The sequence below is a fragment of the Peromyscus eremicus genome, chromosome X (genome assembly GCF_949786415.1).
Source record: "Peromyscus eremicus chromosome X, PerEre_H2_v1, whole genome shotgun sequence".
Taxonomy (NCBI): domain Eukaryota; kingdom Metazoa; phylum Chordata; class Mammalia; order Rodentia; family Cricetidae; genus Peromyscus; species Peromyscus eremicus.
Window position 1 is genome coordinate 112073986 of NC_081439.1, and position 18598 is coordinate 112092583.

At 40.9% G+C, this 18598-nt stretch overlaps 1 protein-coding gene across 1 annotated transcript in view; it reads right to left on the reverse strand.

Annotated features, from left to right (window-relative positions):
• Hs6st2 (heparan sulfate 6-O-sulfotransferase 2) overlaps window positions 1-18598 on the reverse strand; it is a 282127-nt gene that overhangs the window by 20782 nt on the left and 242747 nt on the right. The window lies entirely within an intron of this gene.

Genomic DNA, 18598 nt, shown 5'->3' on the forward strand with positions numbered 1-18598 from the left:
ACAGGCCACTGCCACGCCATCCTGATTAAACCACTCGCAAACACTCCACACTTCTCAGAGATTTGTGGTATTAATGATTTAAACCCAGGTTTCTTCTCAAGGGAGTCACTCGGATTTTTTTTTTACTAAACAATTAGAAATGTCCATTCTTTATTCTGAAAAACATTGCAGAGACATTATTGATGTTAATTCTCACAGACTGCAGAATAGGAAAAGCATGTGCTGGGGATCCTTTTTTTTCTCTGACCGTCACCGTCTCCCCTGTGGGATGGTCATTAATCTCAGAGCTATAGCTCTTGTGAGTGGTAATGAATTTAGCAATGGTAAAGTGAACCTTTCTGAATAGATTTTAGGTGGGGTGGGGGAGAGTCCACCTCTCCACCTTTTGCAAAGCAGCTCTAGGTTTCACTAAAAGGTATTTGCTTAAAGCCCCATTAAAAAACAAACCCTGACTGAACTGGTCTGCTGTCCTGAGTAGAAGAATGTAGAATTAGGCCACTTCTTTTCAATGTGCCCTTAAAAGACCACCAGAGACTACGTGGGGAGACATGAAATACTTCTTCCTTCTTTTGAAACATATCTCCCCAACCTTTAAACTGCAGCAGCACTAAAGTACCTAGAAAGGAATTGATGTTTCTGCTTCATTATTCCTTCGGATACTGGTGATGAGGGGCTGTCCAGCTATTTGTGCTTGAGTCAGTAAAGGAACACCCTCATTTAATAGCGTAGAAAGCATAGACTCAGAGAGGCTAAATGATGTTCTTGAGGTGGCAGAGCTGGTCAGTGTCAGACCTCAGGACAGAAGTTCGGTCTTTACCTTGTTTTTGTTTTTGATTTTTCCTATCCCAGACTATATCTGGCTTACTCTTCAGACACATGCCAAGTTCTTGGACTCTAACTTTACCCTCTCTATCTGTCTCTGCCTCTCTCCTCTCTCCAACCCCTGCAACCATATATCAATAAAGTATTTTTAAAAGCACTCTCAGCAACAATTTCCCAGGTAATAGTTCTTGCAAGGCAGACAGAAGAGGAGGTTCAGATAGAGGGTCAATTGGGTCTGAATATCCCTCTCTGAAACTTCACAGGACCCGGGGAGATGCAATGAGCCCCATACTTGATTCAATATAAAACTCTTCAACAGGGACAAGGACACTTCACTTTAAGTAAGTTCAAAGAGAAAGACATTTTGTTTATCATCCATTTGTTTATTTTTTTTTAAAACGAGGCCACCGTTTAAATCTTTTCTCATGCTGAATTCCAGGGATATATTTGATGTTCTGGAAACAAGAGGAAGCAAAGAATCAGTGGCTGATCTTAGGGTGTACTGCCGTCACTCTGTTGTGCTTATTACAAATACTCTGCAGACAGCTCTTATTGCAGTCTTGGGGAGACTCTGCAGAAGACCAAAGGAGTACACCTACTTTCCCAGAAGAGGTCAGAGCCACGAATTTAGCTGGAGAAAGGAGTAAATAGTGGAGCAACTGGAGAATGGGCTAACAGTGGCAAGGGAAGCTGTGACTGGTAGGACCTTGCCTTGTTTTGTCCAGTGTTTCTAGTCCTCCAACGCGCTGTATCTCTGATTGCACCTTTCTTACAACTCCAGTTTGTTCTTCTTGCCTACTTATTTGGATAGACTAGAAACGAAGATGCTCAGGAGCAGTGACTGACTTCATGTGTTTCAGACTCACTATGCCACCGCCACCGCCCTTCCTCCTGTCTACTCTCAGCCACACCACCAGGCAGTGCTTGTAAAAACTGGGTGCCCAATACAAATTTGCTGACTGAATTTATAAAAAATCAGATAGTGCATGATTAAATGATAAATGGATATTATTCAGAGATGGAGAGATGTTCCCAGAGTGTACCAAGAGAGACGTGATAGAGAAAGACATATTCATCATTTTAAAATGTGAATAATAACAGTGATTCTCTTTAACATGCTCCCAAATGTTTAAGAATATTTTTGTAAGTCATCGTACTGAATCCTCAAGACTCTCTAGCAATAGGAAATAATGCAATGTACATTTCAAAAGTCCAGATGGAGGGAATTTTTAAAGTCCTCACTAAATGAAGTAATAAATGCAACTACCATTATACAATGTGCACCTGTATCAAATGATGACTGCATGGCACCCCACATACATTAATGTACAAACTATATGGTTTTGTGTATCAGTTAATCTAAAAACTAATCTCTGCTGGACAGTATGGTCTAACTATTACTCCTACTTTACAGATGAGGCTATTGAGACTGAAAAAAAGTGACTTATTTGAAGGACTAAAGCCAAGATGCCAACCCATGTCTATCAAACTAGAAAGATCAGGCTCTTCCCAATAGGATTTTGACAGGGGCATTTGAGGGATGAAGGGCAAGCGATGGTGCTATGATGGCATCCAGCGGATGAGGAAGACAACAGTATAATCAAGGGGAAGATTAGCTGTGAAGATGATGACAATAGTATGTGGTTAGGGATACTGTTAAATTAGTCAATGAAGATGTAAACAGTGAAAACACCGGAGAGAGTTTTTGAAAATTCAAAGCAAAATTATGCTCAGAATCGTACAAAATACCTAATGATAAACGTTAGAAAAACCACAGGCCTTTGAATGGCATTCAGGTTGGACCTTGACCTTTAAACATCTGCTGGACCATTTTCTGGGACAGGATGGCTTTAGCAACTGAAAACCCTCTCAAAGCCAATGCTCTTTTCTTCTACAGGTTTCATTATACCCTCGCACTGGGGCCAGTGGAAGGAAATGGAGTGGAAACAGTGCATGCTCATTTAGTCTGGAGAACAGCAGCCAGTTGGGGAGCATTACTCAAAACCAAAGGTATTCTGTTCCTTCTAAGTATTTCAGTTTGTACACAGGATGTAACCTTGAGTACCATCACCCATCCATCAGGTACCTCTCATCCAGGCTGAACAATCTGACCACATGATGGGGGACTCTTTCTTTTGGCCATTTTAAAAACAGCATGCAGAAGTGAGGAAGGGGTGCTTCCCTGTCTCTGGACAGCTGGGGCAAGAAGAGCCCAGGCTGTAATCCTCACACCCTTTTCCTTGGTTATTATCTGGTTAGGTCTACACCAGTACTTAGAAACTAGCTCTCAACAGTTGGACTTTTTAAGGAAATCCAGTCTGATTCCAATATATAAAACAGATTAAAATAGAGTCACTCAGGAAGAGTAGGGGTCTGGGACTTCAAGTACTTTCTAATTCAGCTTGTCCATCACTCTTACCTTCAGCAGGCTCTCAATTCCTGCCTCAGAACCAAATGACCAGAGAGAACAAACACAGACTGGACACACTGGTCCACCCAAAGGAAGGATGTGGTAAACACACTGCCCTGGATCATCAAATCTAGGTTGTTTTTTTTTTCCTTTTAGTATTTTCAGCAGTTAGAAGCTAAACCAGGAACTGAGAAGGATGATGGGGATTAGACGACACAGTAGGAGGTACGTGGGAGCAAGCAGAGGGCAGGAAGAACATACTCTTTCCTTGCTATTTCTAGTAGCTAGTATAAAATGCTATGCCCACAAATGTATGAATGGTAACACTGCCTCCCATACTATTCCAATCAAGATGTGTTACTCAACTGTTTTTTCTCCATGACAGCATACCCGATATAAGCAACTTAAAGGGAGGAAGGTTTCATGTGGACCCAGTTTAAGAGGTTTCAGGTCATGTGTGAATAGCTTCCTTTCTGTGGATTAGCAAGACACAAACACTAAGGGAGAATGGCATGTGGTGGAGGAGGCTATTCACCACATTCAGGAAAGGCATGGTGAGGGAATGGGGAAGAAATGGAGGGAGAGTAAGAGAGAATACAATATATTCTCAAAAGTCATGCCCCTGTTGCCCCAGCTCCTAAAAGCACATTTGTTATGATAAATGTACTCTATATTTGGGGACTAAGCCTGCAACATGTGATCCATTTTCAGTAAACTTCATACCCAAAACACAATAAGGAAGACAGTCTTTCAAAACAGTAACCTCCTTCTCTGACACCAAGTGGGGATAGAGAGTCAGATAATCCAGGAACGAAACTCACAACCTTCAAATGTTATGGATTTTCAAGGGTAAAGCCAACTACATCTAATTTTACAGATCATGTCTGCTAAAGGAGAACACTTAAGAAGTGAACATTTGGTGAGGCACTGGGCATATTATGACTAGGAAAGGATATAGCAATCTTGAGTGGGGCTTGCGGGGGTGGGTAGAACCAATACAAACAGGGTCCAAAGAGAGCATGAAGATAGTCTCAGGACAAAGGGTATAAGTTTGCCAGTTTATGTGGAAATGTGCTTCCCCACCTGCCCCGTGGTTCCTGATAACCACTTAACACAGTGGACATGTAACTAGTAGCTTTCAGTGGGTCTTGGAGACATTTCATTGTTTGCTTTTCCATCCCCTTGGGGTTGCCAGGAGAAGTAACAAGAACAAGTCTCTGTTTTGCAGAAGGAATGGTAGTTATCCTGGGAGAGTAAGTGGGGAGGTAGAAGTAGCAGACTATTTTCTGACAAAGTTTACAACCTAACCACTTGTCCTAGTACCTACTGTGAAGGCCAGAGTCTGGCCATCCCTGAAGAGTTCACATGCATGGACAGAAAAATAAGGTACATATGCCAAGGCTGGTAGAAAACATCTCATTAAAGCCATCGGTGCATGAATCTCTTCCCTAGCCATGATGAGAAAGAGGCACATGGAAGCAAGCCTACCATTCCTAATTCTTCAGTTTGAGTTCTGATGCTTAAAAGAAAACTCTTAGACTAAAAGACTGAGACAACCAATGATCTGACTAAGCTCAACAATCCAGCCACATTAAAGTCCTGTCTAGGGACTTGAGATATGGCTCAGTAGTTAAGAGCATTTGGTGCTCTTCCAGCAGACCCAGGTCCAGTTCCCAGCATCTACATGTCAGCTTACAACCATCTATAACTCCAGTCCCCCAGGGGATCAAATGTGTTCTTCTGACTTCTGCAGGCACAAGCACACACATGGTGCACAGACATACATGCAGACAAAACACTGATACACATAAAATAAATGAATCTTAGGAGGAGCCATATGTGTAGAAGACACCTAGCTGCTCAGTCCCAAGTCCAATGCCATGGAAACATCTGAGGAGTTCTCCTTGAATTAATGTCATACAGCACTTTCCAGGGTTAAGACTATTTATGTATTTAAAGAACCTTGAACAAGGGTAGTACAAAGAAAGCACCCAGTAAAGGTCACCCCTTACTATTTAAAAAAGTCCTATTCTGTGTGTAGCTACAGTCTTTACTACCTTCATTGGAAATGAATTCTGTACATTTCCTACCTGCATGTAACTGGATAAAGTGTTGAGGAGGTTAGATATCTAAAATTCATTCTTTGGCTTCTAGTTTCAGAGTGACCTGTGCCTGTGCCCTACAGAGGTAGGAAGATAATTCAGACTTAACATGGATACTGACTTAAACCATAGTTCTGAAACTTACTAGTCGTGTGGCTTTGGGCAAAATGCGTTGCTTCTATCAGTTTAGTTTTCCCATCACTCGGGTGCAAAATCTGCCTCACAGAATTGCTGGTAAAATTAAAGAAGATAACAGATTCAAAGTCTCTTTGAAAACTTATGAAAACCTATATATGTTTGTAATTTTTAGTAACTTCAGGCTTAGCCAAATTCAGCTCTTTTCCTCATGTCCCTCAAACACGGTCAAAGGAAGTTGTGAAGGCAGTCATGGTGTCTTGAAGGAAAGATACGGTGGCATGAGCATGGGGTATGTCTGCAGCTGAGCTGTAGAGAGATGAAGGTCTCGGCCCCCTTTTTCTGTCTTTCCCTTTTTATTCCATCTGGGACTTCAGTCCATGAGAATGTGCCACTTGCCTTCTTGGTAGGTCTTCTTCCTTAGTTAGATTAGTCTGGAAATACCCTCAACAGACACACTTAGAGAGTTGTTTCCTAAGTGATTCTCAATTCAGTCAACTTGACAATCAAGAGCAAGCACCACAGAGGAATAAATGGATAGTTATTCTGGCAGACAGATGCACAAAGGTAGGGAGATGGTATGGAAAGATGATCACTTTGATCAAATAATCCAGTCCTTCTCCTCTCAATCCTATTCATATGATCCAAAACAGTACGTTGTGAGGGATCAAATAAATAGATATTTCAAGGAACATAAGATACTGTGGCTCCTTTTATGGGTGAGGGTATCAGGGTGTCATACAGCCCAGGCTGGCTTCCAATTTGCTATGTGGTCAAGGCAGACCATGGACTTCTGATCCTCCTACTGCTACCTACTCAGTGCTAGGATTATAGGTATGTACCACCATACTGAGTTTATATGGAGCTGGAGAATCCAACCCAGTGCTCTATGTGAGCTAGATAGCTTTGCACCAACTGAACTCCAGCCTCAGCTCCAACAGGACATTCTTCTCTGATTATCTTCACCATTTACAATCTTTCTAGATATTCTAGGCACCTGTACACTACTAATTTGTTCTTCAAATGCATTTGATATCTCGATTACCCAGTGCAAATGCCACTTCAAGCAGGTACCAACAGATGGTGACCTGAGTTTTATAGCATTGCCAGCATTTCTCAGGCAAAATATATCGTTTATTCATCACTGATCCATGTCTTCCTTCATATTTCTCTTTTGTCTAAACTTTTTTTTTAGATGATGAAGTCATCACTGACCAGTCACGTTGCTTTATTTCTGTCATCCACACTCCAATCTTTGGGGTGCTTGTACATAACACATAATAATGAAAGTGTCTGAGCCAGAGACAGCTAGAGCACCAGGAAAGACCAGCCTTATCCTCAAGTAGAAATGCTAGGGGAAGATGAGACAGAACCATTCACCCCAGCTCCTGCAGAACTTTCTCCTCCCTCAACACCATTCCCAACACCATTCTCAACAGCAAGATCAGTATTCTAACTATTTTTGTAACTCTACTTCTAATATACTGCCTAAGTACAAAGTGTGGCTATAGAAAGAATAGATGAGTTTATTCTCAGGGGTCAAGCACAGAGTATAGTGTGAATTTTGGCTCTATCACCTATAAACTATGTGACTTTGGACTTCCTCTTACAAAGGGCTAATAGTTCTTATTCCAATAGTCAAACAAGGGGAAATAGAGAAGAACTTTGCACAGTGCCTGACTCAGAAAACACTCAATAAATTACAGATAACAAAGCATTGATATAATTTATGATATATGAGATTCTTTTTCAAATCCTTTTATGTGTATGTGGTGGTTAGTTTAATTGTTAACTTAGCATAACCTAGAATCACCTACAAAAAAATCTCAATGAGGGATTGTTGACATTTGGTTGCCCTGTGGACATGTTTGTGGGGGACTGTCTTACTAAGTTAACTGATATGGAAAGACCCAGCCCAGCATGAGCAGTGCCATTCGCTGGGGCAGGCAGTACTGAACTGCATGAATGAAGAGATTTAGCTGTGTGTAAGCAAACAGGCATATACACATTCATTTCTCTCTTCACCATGTATTTGATATGTCCAGTTGCGTGAAGTTCCTGCATTGACTTGCCCACGATGATGGACTGTAATCTGGAATTGTAAACTGAAAGAAACCTTTTTTCTTTTCTAACTTGCTTTGTGTTAGGATATTTTATCACAGCAACAGAAATGAAACTAGAACAATGTACTAATTCATTTAAATAATTCAAACCTTTCATATGTTATTTTTTGGTGAGATTTCCCACAACCACTTCATCTAAATCTACAGATTTTTGCCCTGCCCATTCCTTCCTTCATTCCTTCCTTCCTTCCTTCCTTCCTTCCTTCCTTCCTTCCTTCCTTTTTTTCTTTCTTTCTTTGTGAGACAGTCTTACTATGTAGCACAATCCAGCTTTGAACTTGGAATTCTCCTATCTCAGGCTCCCAAGAGCTGGGATTACAGGCATATGCTACCATGTCTATGTGTATTTGTTTAATGACCACATCCTTCCACTATAACAGGCAAAATGGCAAAGAATTCTGTTGAGTTTATTCTTTTCTGAATCTTCAGAATGGTATTCAACATCTGTGTGTATACACTAGGTAAAAATTTTGAAAACCTAATACAGTAAGTAGGTACTACTGGTATCTGATGTCATTTGAATATAAAACAGTCCCCACAGGTTCATGTGCTTGAATACTTTGTCTCCAGCTGGGGGCAAAGTTTTGTAGAAAGTATGTCACTGGGGGCAAACCTTAAGATTTTAGAGCCCAGTCCCACTTCCTGTCCACTGTCTTCTTCTTAACTGGTGACACAATGGGTCCAGTTACCTCATGCTCAAACCATGCATTCCTTACCATGATGCACTCTATCCTTTGAATTGTAAGCTAAAATGGACTCTTTTCCCTGTGAGCTGCTTCTTGTCTGGTGTTTGGTCACAGCAGTGAGAAAAATAATGAACCAAGTGTTTTCATTTTTACACGTGAAGGAAGTAATGCACAGAGGGATGAAGTACTCTTCATGGGGTAGTGCTCCAACCTTTGAAGTAGCAATTGAGTTTCAACATTTGCCGTTTTAATTAATATACTTTGTCGAGTGGGGGAAGAGGCGAAAAGAGGAAATGCAAGCAAGAGAATGAAACCAGAGGAAGATTGCATGTGACTCTACAAACTTTGGGTGTTCTTTTTTATTTTATTTGTTTGCCTTGCCCGAGACTCTAGCTTTGACCTGTGATGTAGCTATGATTAAACCACTTTTTCTCTAAAGTAGCATATCCGAAGGATATTTCCTCTGTTCAAAAATCTCTCCATTGTCAGCCGGGCGGTGGTGGCGCACGCCTTTAATCCCAGCACTCGGGAGACAGAGGCAGGTGGATCTCTGTGAGTTCGAGGCCAGCCTGGTCTCCACAGTGAGTTCCAGGAAAGGCGCAAAGCTACACAAAGAAACCCTGTCTCGAAAAACAAAAAAACAAAAAAACAAAAAAAAAATCTCTCCATTGTCATATGTGTTTGTTTTAAACAATGTTACATGGGAGAGAATTTACACAGGAGAAAACTCAGATCGGCTGAACATTGTAATAGAGCAGTAAAGCAAGAAAGTCTTATTGGGATGAAAGAATAAAACAGTCACTACTCAGATGACATAATGCTCTGTGTAAAACATCCCATGGAATCTGCAAAAGAAAGAGCTCTTAGAATTAATGACCTTAGCAAGTTCTCAGTACATGAGATTAACAGACAAAAATCGACTGTACTTCTCTATATTTGAAATGAAGAATTATACAGTAAAACAATCCAAACCATGGTAAAAGAGCAAAAGTATGAAACATTTGGGACAGAGAGTGTAGCTCTGTAGTAGAGCACTGGCTTAGTACACACGAGGCCCCAGTTTAAATCCCAAGCACTATAGAAAAGGTATGAAATTCTTAAAGATTTACCCGACGAAGAAGAGGAAAGCTGTGCATCATGAAACTCATAGAGCATGAACAGATCTAAGTGAATTGACAGAGTTCATAGAGACTCAAGGTTGAAATGTCTGTTCTCCCTAAAGCTCATGCACGGATTTAGTGCAATCCATGCCAAAATCCTAGTAGGATTTTCAAGTATAAATTTATAGACTGTTTCTAGAAATCATATAGAAACATAAAGAACCTATAATAGCCAAAAACAACTTAATAGAACTGAGAATCTAGAAACAGAACAGCTGATTTTCTACAAAGGTGCCAAGGTAATTTGATGAAAAAAGTCAGGTGTCAAAAAATGGTGCTCATACAACTCGGTATCTCTATGTGTAGTGGTTTGCATGGACAATGTTCTCTAGATGCTCAGATGTTTGAACAATTGGCTTCCAGCTGGTGGCACTGTTTGGTGAGGTTATGAAATCTTTAGGAGGTGCAGCCTTACTGGGAGAAAGGTTTTAAGCATTGATAGCCTCATCTCACTTCCAGTTCCCTCTCTCTGCTTCCTGTTTATGGGAGGAGATGTGACCCACAAGCTTCCTGCTCCTGTTACCTGCAGCCATGCCTCATCCACTGTTACAGACATGCCCTCTGAAACCATAAACCAAATTATTCTACAAGTCACTCTTGGTCATGGTGTTTTATCAGAGTAGTAAGAAACTAACTAGTACAATATGTAAATTAGAGCCTTTCCTCACTGACATACTCAAAATCTAATTCAAGATGAATAGCTGGTTTACATAAAGGATAAAACCACTACAGGAGCAAGCCTTTGTAACTTTGAGCCAGGGAAGGATTTTGTTAGATATGAAGTTAGAGCATGATTCGGGAAAGACAAATATTGATGAACGGCTTCCAATTAAAAGCTTCTCTGCTTTCAAACTACTCCACATTCCAGATTATTGGTCAATGTTGGATTCATAGTAATGATCTAGATGGCATGTCTTTCACCCTTTGTTTCTGTATTCTCTTAGTACTGCAAGCCATAGTAGGCTGCACTCCACTGGCCCGTTGTCTGAAAATGAACACATTTGTTGTAGCAGCATTCACTGACACTGCTCCTGAAATTCCCTTAGCTTGGAAAGATCTGGGGGACCCTGATTACAGGGAGCAGCAGCACCTTGCCTCCTTGAGTTTATGTGGCAAGTATTTGTGCTGAATGGCACAAAATGTAGGTCCTGCTTTCCAAGGTCCACTAGCAAAACACACTTTCCCACCAAAAGGTACCATCAAGGCCAATACTGACAGGCACTTGTTGGGAGGGGTACTTCCTATTTAGTGAGTGTACTATATCTTACAGAGGGGTGTGAAAACCTGCTAGCAAATGTTCTTCTTTCTAGATGTGCTATTCATTTGTTCTCTTATCCAAACTGTATTATTTGTATATGCTAGTGGTGAGGTTACTATTGCCCCATTTCAAGAGCTGGCAAGGTAGATAAACAAACAAGCTGAGCCAACCAGAGCTCATCAAAATCCTACTGGCCAGAATCCTATTGGCCAGGTCACATTGTCCCCAGCTGCAATTCATTGGCAAATGAAACAAACATAATCACTAGTTGACATTTAGTGAACACTTGCCATGTGCCAAGCACTATGAGAGCTCCACTCGGATTAGGGTATTTAATCCTCACAACAGCCCAATGAGGTACATATAAAGTTATGAAGCAGGAGAGCCAGGATTCAAATCCAGGTCTATCTGACTCCAGGGATGAGATCTTTTCATGAATACACAAGGCTGCCTGATTAATTTATTTAAAGGGGTATTTGAACAGGCGTGTGTTGCAGCTGCTTAACCTGAGGTTAAACATCAAAGTACCAAAGCATGGTAAGCCTATGGTATTTATCCCTGGTTCCTGTAAACCATTTTTCAAATGGTTTATTCGAGTTTCCTGACTTATTAATGAATGTGTTTTCTAGGATATATCGGAAATTTCTGTTTTACCCAAAAGTTTCATAGTATCCTGGCTGGAGAATATGGAGGAGAAGAAAATCAGGCTACAAAGGAACTTGTCCTGGGCATGTCTACTTAGGATCTGCATTTCCCCTTTCCTACAAAGAAGTAATGAGTGGGGAGGGGTAAATTAAACAATCAGTTTAATATTTTGGTTTTGCATGAGCTTTGTGGTACTGGTCAAGGGAAGGGCACTGTTGGTATTATCACCACCTAAAACTACAAAAGCATATGAAAATTGAACACTTGACTATTTGATGATGTTAATATAACGTGCCACAATTTTGAAGTGAAAGAACATACACAAACAGGCAAAACTCCGAGTTGAGAAGCAGGCACAGCTTACCAGCTCAGAACAAACACCTAGGTCTCAATGAGAGGAAAGGCCAGACATGCTTTCTGCGATGAACATGTACACAGCTAGAGCAAACATAAAGCACACAGGAGTGAGGCTTTGCAGAGCAACTACTTCTTCCTAAAGCAGGAAGCTTTTCTATCTGGCTTCTGCCAACCAGAACCATGCTCTCCCCTCTTCCCATCCAGATATTGCTGAATAGATACAGAACTCGCCTTGCTACAAAACTTTCAGCAAATCCAGGCTGTAGTCAGTCATCCTGTGGCATCTGCTACTAGTGTCAGTCCCATGCAGCTTAGCGACATGAGAAAGGTGGACTTTGTTGAAGGATTTTTCTTTGGGCCACCAGCTCACAAAAGCAATATGGGGACTTATTATTAATTAGGAAAGCTTAGCCTAGAGCTTAGGTTTGTCCCACTAGCTCTCACAACTTAAACACCCCATTTTTAAAATCTACATTCTTCTACAGGCTCATTACCTCATCTCCATTTTGCCTATCCTGTTTCCTCCACATCTGGCTAGAGACTCCGCCTTTCTTCTTCCCAGAGCTCTCTCTGTCCAGAAGACCCTGCTATACCTCCTGCCAGGCTACTGGCTGTTCAGCTTTTTATTACCCCAATCACAGTGATATATCTTCACATAATGTAAAGCAATATTCCACAACAAGACTTGGATATCTTATCGTGCAACTGTTCTTCCCTTCCCCTAGTTTAATTCATTTAATTCACCATTTATGGTCTCAGTTACTAGGTACCATGCTTGGGTGATCTGCAATGGCTTTTTTAATTATGAATTTTTTTATTCCTTTTACATACCATAGAGTCTCCTCTCTTCCCTCCTCCCACCCCCCCAGCCTTCTCCCCCAAACCACTCCCCACTTTCTCCCCCCCCCCAACAAGGTATGGCCTCCCATGGGGAGTCAGCAGAGCCTGGTACATTCAGTTGAGGGAGGTCCAAGCCCCTCCCCCTGCATCAAGGCTGTGCAAGGTGTCCCACCATAGGTAATGGGATCTAAAAAGCCAGCTCATGAACCAGGGATAGATCCTGACCCTACTACCAGGGCTTACCCCAGGAATCAGATCAGTAAATACCCTAACTGTCATCATAGAGCCTTCATCCAGTAACTGATGGAAGCAGATGCAAAGATTCACAACCAATACAATGGCTTTTAATATTCATGGCCTTTAAGAATATTTGAGCCAGGCATGGTAATGGACGCCTTCAATCCCAGCACTAAGGAAGCAGAGGAAGGCAGATCTCTATAAGATCAAGGCTATCCTAGTCTACATAGCAAGCTCCAGGCCAGCCTGGGCTACATAGTCAGACCTTGGACAAAGGAAAATAAAGAGTATTTAAAAATGGGAATTAGTCCATGCCTTTCCATCATCTCAGCCTGTGTTAAAACCATCTCATGCTGAGACTAACTGATTTTTAATATCATCTCATCTGCATGTAATCCAATATAAATGGGCACCCCTAGATGATATATATATATATATATATGTGTGTGTGTGTGTGTGTGTGTGTGTGTGTGTGTGTGTGTGTGCGTGTATAGTGGGTATATTAGTATACACACATATAATCCAGTCACTGTTATTGTTGTACCAAAATATCTGACAAATACAACTTAAGGGAGGAGAGTTTTATTTTGGCTCACAATTCAGGGCATACAGTCTAGAAAGACAAAGAAGGTTTAGTGGCTGGCAGCCTCTGTCAGTAGTGGCAGGAGCTTGTGGGATAGTTTGTTGCAACATCTACTAGGTCAGGAAGCAGAGAGCTTGGGCTGGAAGCAGAGATGGTCCATAAGCTCAAGCCCCATTCTTATGGTCCTATGCCTGCACCAGGTACAACACGTAAAAAGTTCCACAACCTCTCAGAACAGCATTAGTAGCTAGGGTTCAAGTGTTCAAACAGAGTAGTGTGAGGGGGCATATTTTACATTCAATATACAACAGTCTATTAAGTACATTTTTTGAGCCTGGGTTCTGACCTCAAATTCACAACCTGTCTCTCTCAGCCTCCTAAGAATGTACATGCACATGTGTGTATGTGCATATAGAGGTCAGAGGTCTCTTACTGACCTCAATCTCACCAAGCAGGTCAGGCTGGCTATTCAGTGAGCCCCAGGAATATTTCTGGGTCAGCCTTCTCAGCGCTGGGATTACACAGATGTGCCACTGTGCTCCGCTTTCTTACAATGGGTTCTGGGGCCTGAACTCATGTATATCATCATGCTTATATGATAAGCACTTTACTGAGTTATCTCACCAACATTTACATGTAGTTTAACATGAAACTACATTACATGGTAGGTTTATAATAGGGTTATCAGGACATAACCCTATTTTAAGTTGAGGGGCATCTGTATCTCTACATGGAAATGACCACCAGCATTGGTTTTTTGATTTGAGAGAAAACATCTGTGGTGATCTGTACATTCTAATTATTGTATCATTGGCAGTGCCACAGTAATCTTGAGAAAAGATACCTCTTCAAACACAGCAGAATGGCATTTCAGAGGAAAATGAAGAATTGAAGAAATGCATGCTTTTTCCTGTCATCATCACTACTGCTATATTTTTTGCAAAGTAGAATAAATCTAATTTTTCCAAACTCTCCATTTTCACTGCACCCCCAATCCATACATCATGGAATATGGAGGGTAAAACACATTGCTGGATATCTAAGAGCAAAAGAGGCCAGAAGCTGAAGATGTTCTCTAGAAGAATGACACCGTTCAGTGTTGAGCATCGGGTATGGGGAGAGTATTAGAAGACCAGAATTCTAGGCTTCCACCTGCTATTAATAGATGTGTGACTCAGGATACCCCTTCTTTAGTGGAGATGTCCTTATTTACAGTCTGTCCAGCAAAAGAACTGGTCACATGTAAAGAATGAAAGTATTCTGCTACAAAATGAGCACTTTTAAAACGGGACATAGTGACAGATGCCACCAATCCTAGAGTGTAAGAAACTTGTGAGAGTTTCAAGGCCAGAATGGGTAACATACTAAGACTTGTATCTCAAGAAACCAGAACAAGTTAGTTAGCAAAACTGAACACTTTGAAAGCTCCTGGTGGCAACTACGCATTTTCAGCCTTGACAGTTTCTGTGTGATCCAGTGGGAGGTAAACTGATTGACTGTGGACTGCTGTGTCAGCCAGAGTAACATGTTTATATTCCAAAAAGGAGCCCGATATGAGGCTTGGTGCTGTGGTCTGCCCTAGTTGGTCATGGGTCAGCAGCATCTGTAAAATCTACACTGTTTGCTCTAAATGCTATGGCTCTGTACTGATTTCTGTCTCTGTCTTGTCAATATGACTCACTGTCAACACTGAAGAAATTGCTTGCTCCTCACAGAAAGTCATTGCCAGGGTGGTCTGGCTCTGCTGCTCAGACATATCCCACTCCATCTGTTCCTCCCTGAAACAGAAGGTTGGCTGCCCAGATTCAGAGCCAAGCAATGCAACAGAGCAAGCAGAATTGACACAACGTCCAAGCTGGAGGTTTCCTAAGCTCCTCACTGACCATGCTTCATTGGACCTGAGTTGGCTCTAAAGAGGTGAAAAGTCAGAAGGAGTAATTGGTCATGCACTTTTAGCTTTGACCGACTCCACAACTCCAGCTTCTCTAACCCACCTTTCCAGCATGCATTTTCTTTGTTAGGGAAGGGAGGGAGGGCAAGTGAGTGAGTGGTGAACGCATGTGTGTGCAGATAAGCATGCTCATGCAAACACACACCATGGCCAGAGGAGGGTGTTGTGTGTCTTTATTGCTATCTGCCTTATTTCCTTGAGACAGAACCTAAAGCTCACCATTTCAGTTTAGCTGGTTAGCAAGCTCCTGGTATCCACTTGTTTCTGTCCCCTAATATTGAAGTTATAGGCATACACAGACCATACTCTCTACTGGTAAGGGGAATTTGAACTCAGGTTCTTGTGTTTGTACAGAAAGTGCTCTACTCATTGAACCACCTCTCCAGCCCTGCATCTTGCATTTTTCTTGGTCTTGACCTAGGCTTGTTACTTAAGAGGTGAATATTGATAACATTAAAGAGTTCAGGAGTCAATTCACCAATATCCCCTCATGACTTGACATATTCTGCATCCTAATAACTGCATTGGGTCATGGGTGACTCCTGTCACATCCTGTGATTATTTCATTGCATCACTTAAGCAACATATCACCATCCCCACTTTCCTTTACTAAGACTGTGAGCTATTTGGGGATAATTACTGAACCTTTTATTTTTATCTATGTGGCCCCAGGATAAAGTACAGTGGTACAAAGTAGATTTTCCCCCTCCCCCGTATCTTTCTTTCTTTCTTTCTTTCTTTCTTTCTTTCTTTCTTTCTTTCTTTCTTTCTTTCTATCTATCTATGCATACATACATGAACACATATCTTTATAACTTCTAGAACTTGAGTCAAAGATGGTCTTTGCAAAAAGTATTCATCTGTAGATCTCATTTGAACATATTATTGTCCCCTGAGTCACAATTTCTTCATATATAAAGTAGAAATAATAATAATAATAATAATAATAATAATAATAATAATATCCACTTTGTGAGCTTTATGTGGGCAAAGATTAATGAGGAAAAAATATACTGCATGAACCATAGACATGCTGGCACATAAGCACACAAGCAATACATACTAGTTACTATTAATTTTTGCCATGAGGCAAACTTGGCACAGATTGACTTTTACATTTTAAATTTCTTCAGAAAATAGAAGAGCTGATTTCTTTTCAGAGAAGAATAGTCTTTCTCTCTTGTAGCCTATATCTGGCCTCAAAACTAGCACAGAGAAACTAGAGCTACTCTGTAGCTATATAAATTACCATCATTACATCAAATAATGCCAGGAAACCCAACAGAATGGCACCTTCCATTGCTGGCTGTTGCTACCACCATACACTCTGGAACCAAAGACATGCAAGGACAACTTAGCAAGAAGTATATAGAGCACCTTTCTCTGAACTCCAGAGCAGAATGCCTAAACATTGGTAGACAGTATTCTACAAAGTGTGAAGAAGGCCCCCAATTGTCTTGTCACAGCCATGGAACACCAGTGCTGTTCCTGAGGACAAAGAGAGCCCAAGGCAGAGAAAATATGTAGTGACAGATTAAGAAAAAATTCTATCCCTCAAAACCAATGAGAGATATGTGAAGGGTAACGATACAAAGGAATATGGTCCACACAACTGTGAAGAAGTACTCTGAAAACTTTCTAATTTAATACTAATAACTGACCAAAATGATGAGAAGTTAAAAGGGGCTATTTCATTCTGAAAGTCGCTGTGTATGGCAAACCAAAGACATCAAGCTCAGAATGCAGAATAGCAAAGGCTTAGGATGAACACAGAGTAGCTGTGATAGAAGATCATGGTTATCTACTTGGGAATGCATTTATTCAGGCCTCCTATTGTGAACAACCTGGACAGAGCATTCTGTATGCATTTACTACATCAGCCTAACTTACATTATACCAACTGCTCCTTGGGTGCTACACAGAGTCCTCACTTAATAGGTAAAAGATCAAGTGCCTGCAAAATCCAAAGATACAGAGCAATGCTCCTTTTGAAGTGCATCAGTAAATCACAAATACCCATATTATACATCAGGGTCTAATGAATGGAAATTGTACCCTAGAATCATCAGTGTGACAGGTATGAATAAGGGTGCACAAATAGAGTCTGCACATAGATAGGGTCTGTCATTTCATCAAGTCTGGAGTTAAAGCTTCTCTCCAATGCATCATTGTGAACTGAGAGTGTGCAGTAACAATGGAGTGGGACTAATTTGGAAACCTTCAACTGTTTGAAAATGAAATCAATTATACTCCTTCATAATCTATATAGCATTTTGACTGTGGTGCTTGGCAATAAATAACTGAAATGAATTCTAACTGTTCAGAGAGTTGGTCTCATATCTTTACCACCACTTTTTGTATTTCCACAGACAGGCCACAATCAACTTTATATGCAAAACTGAAATGGTATTCAGGAGGTGAAAAAGAAGGAGAAAGCGGCAGCCGATAGATCTTTCACATTGGGAATCGAATGGCAGATTATATTCAAAGTACAGCATTTAGTGTCCAGTGCTGAATGCATAAAATATATGACCATTACAAATCCACCTTCCATTGCAAAGCCTTGCTCTTGTAGTGACATATTTTATTACTCAATTAGAGCTTCTAGTGTGATGAAGGCATCTTTCATTTTCTAGATGCAGGCCAGCATAAAGTCCTATATCCTTGGGAAAAAGAGCCTATAAGAAAAGTTAGGGGCTGGATAAATGACTCAGTTAGGAGCACTGGCTGCTCTTCCAGAGGACCCAGGTTCAATTCCCAGCACCCACATAGCAGCTCACAACTGTCTGTAACTCCAGTTCCAGGGGACCCAACACCCTCATATAGACAAGCATGCTGTCAAAGCACCAATGCACATCAAAATTAATTAAATAAATGAATAAATGAGTGAAAAGAGAAGCTGAGTTGCTCATAAAAGGGCTGCACCTATTGGAGATGGAACTACCTAACTGAATGTATGTCATCTCAATGGGGACACACCACTTCAAAATGCCATGCTCTGCTGAATCCAAGAGGAGAGATAAGCCAAAGCTGTCTTTGGGAACCATCATAAAGACATAAATCTACTACCACAAATACCCAATCAATACAAGTTCTGACAATACAAAAAAGATGTAGGACATTGTACATGCCAGTTACTGTGAAAAGAATAAACATATCATGTAATCAGTTATACAATTCAAATGTAAATGTATTTGAACCAGGAAATAGATGAACTGGCTTTCTAGAACCTTCTCATTTAACCCTAAAGCTCAAAACACAGATTTCCACACATTGCACAAACCATAAA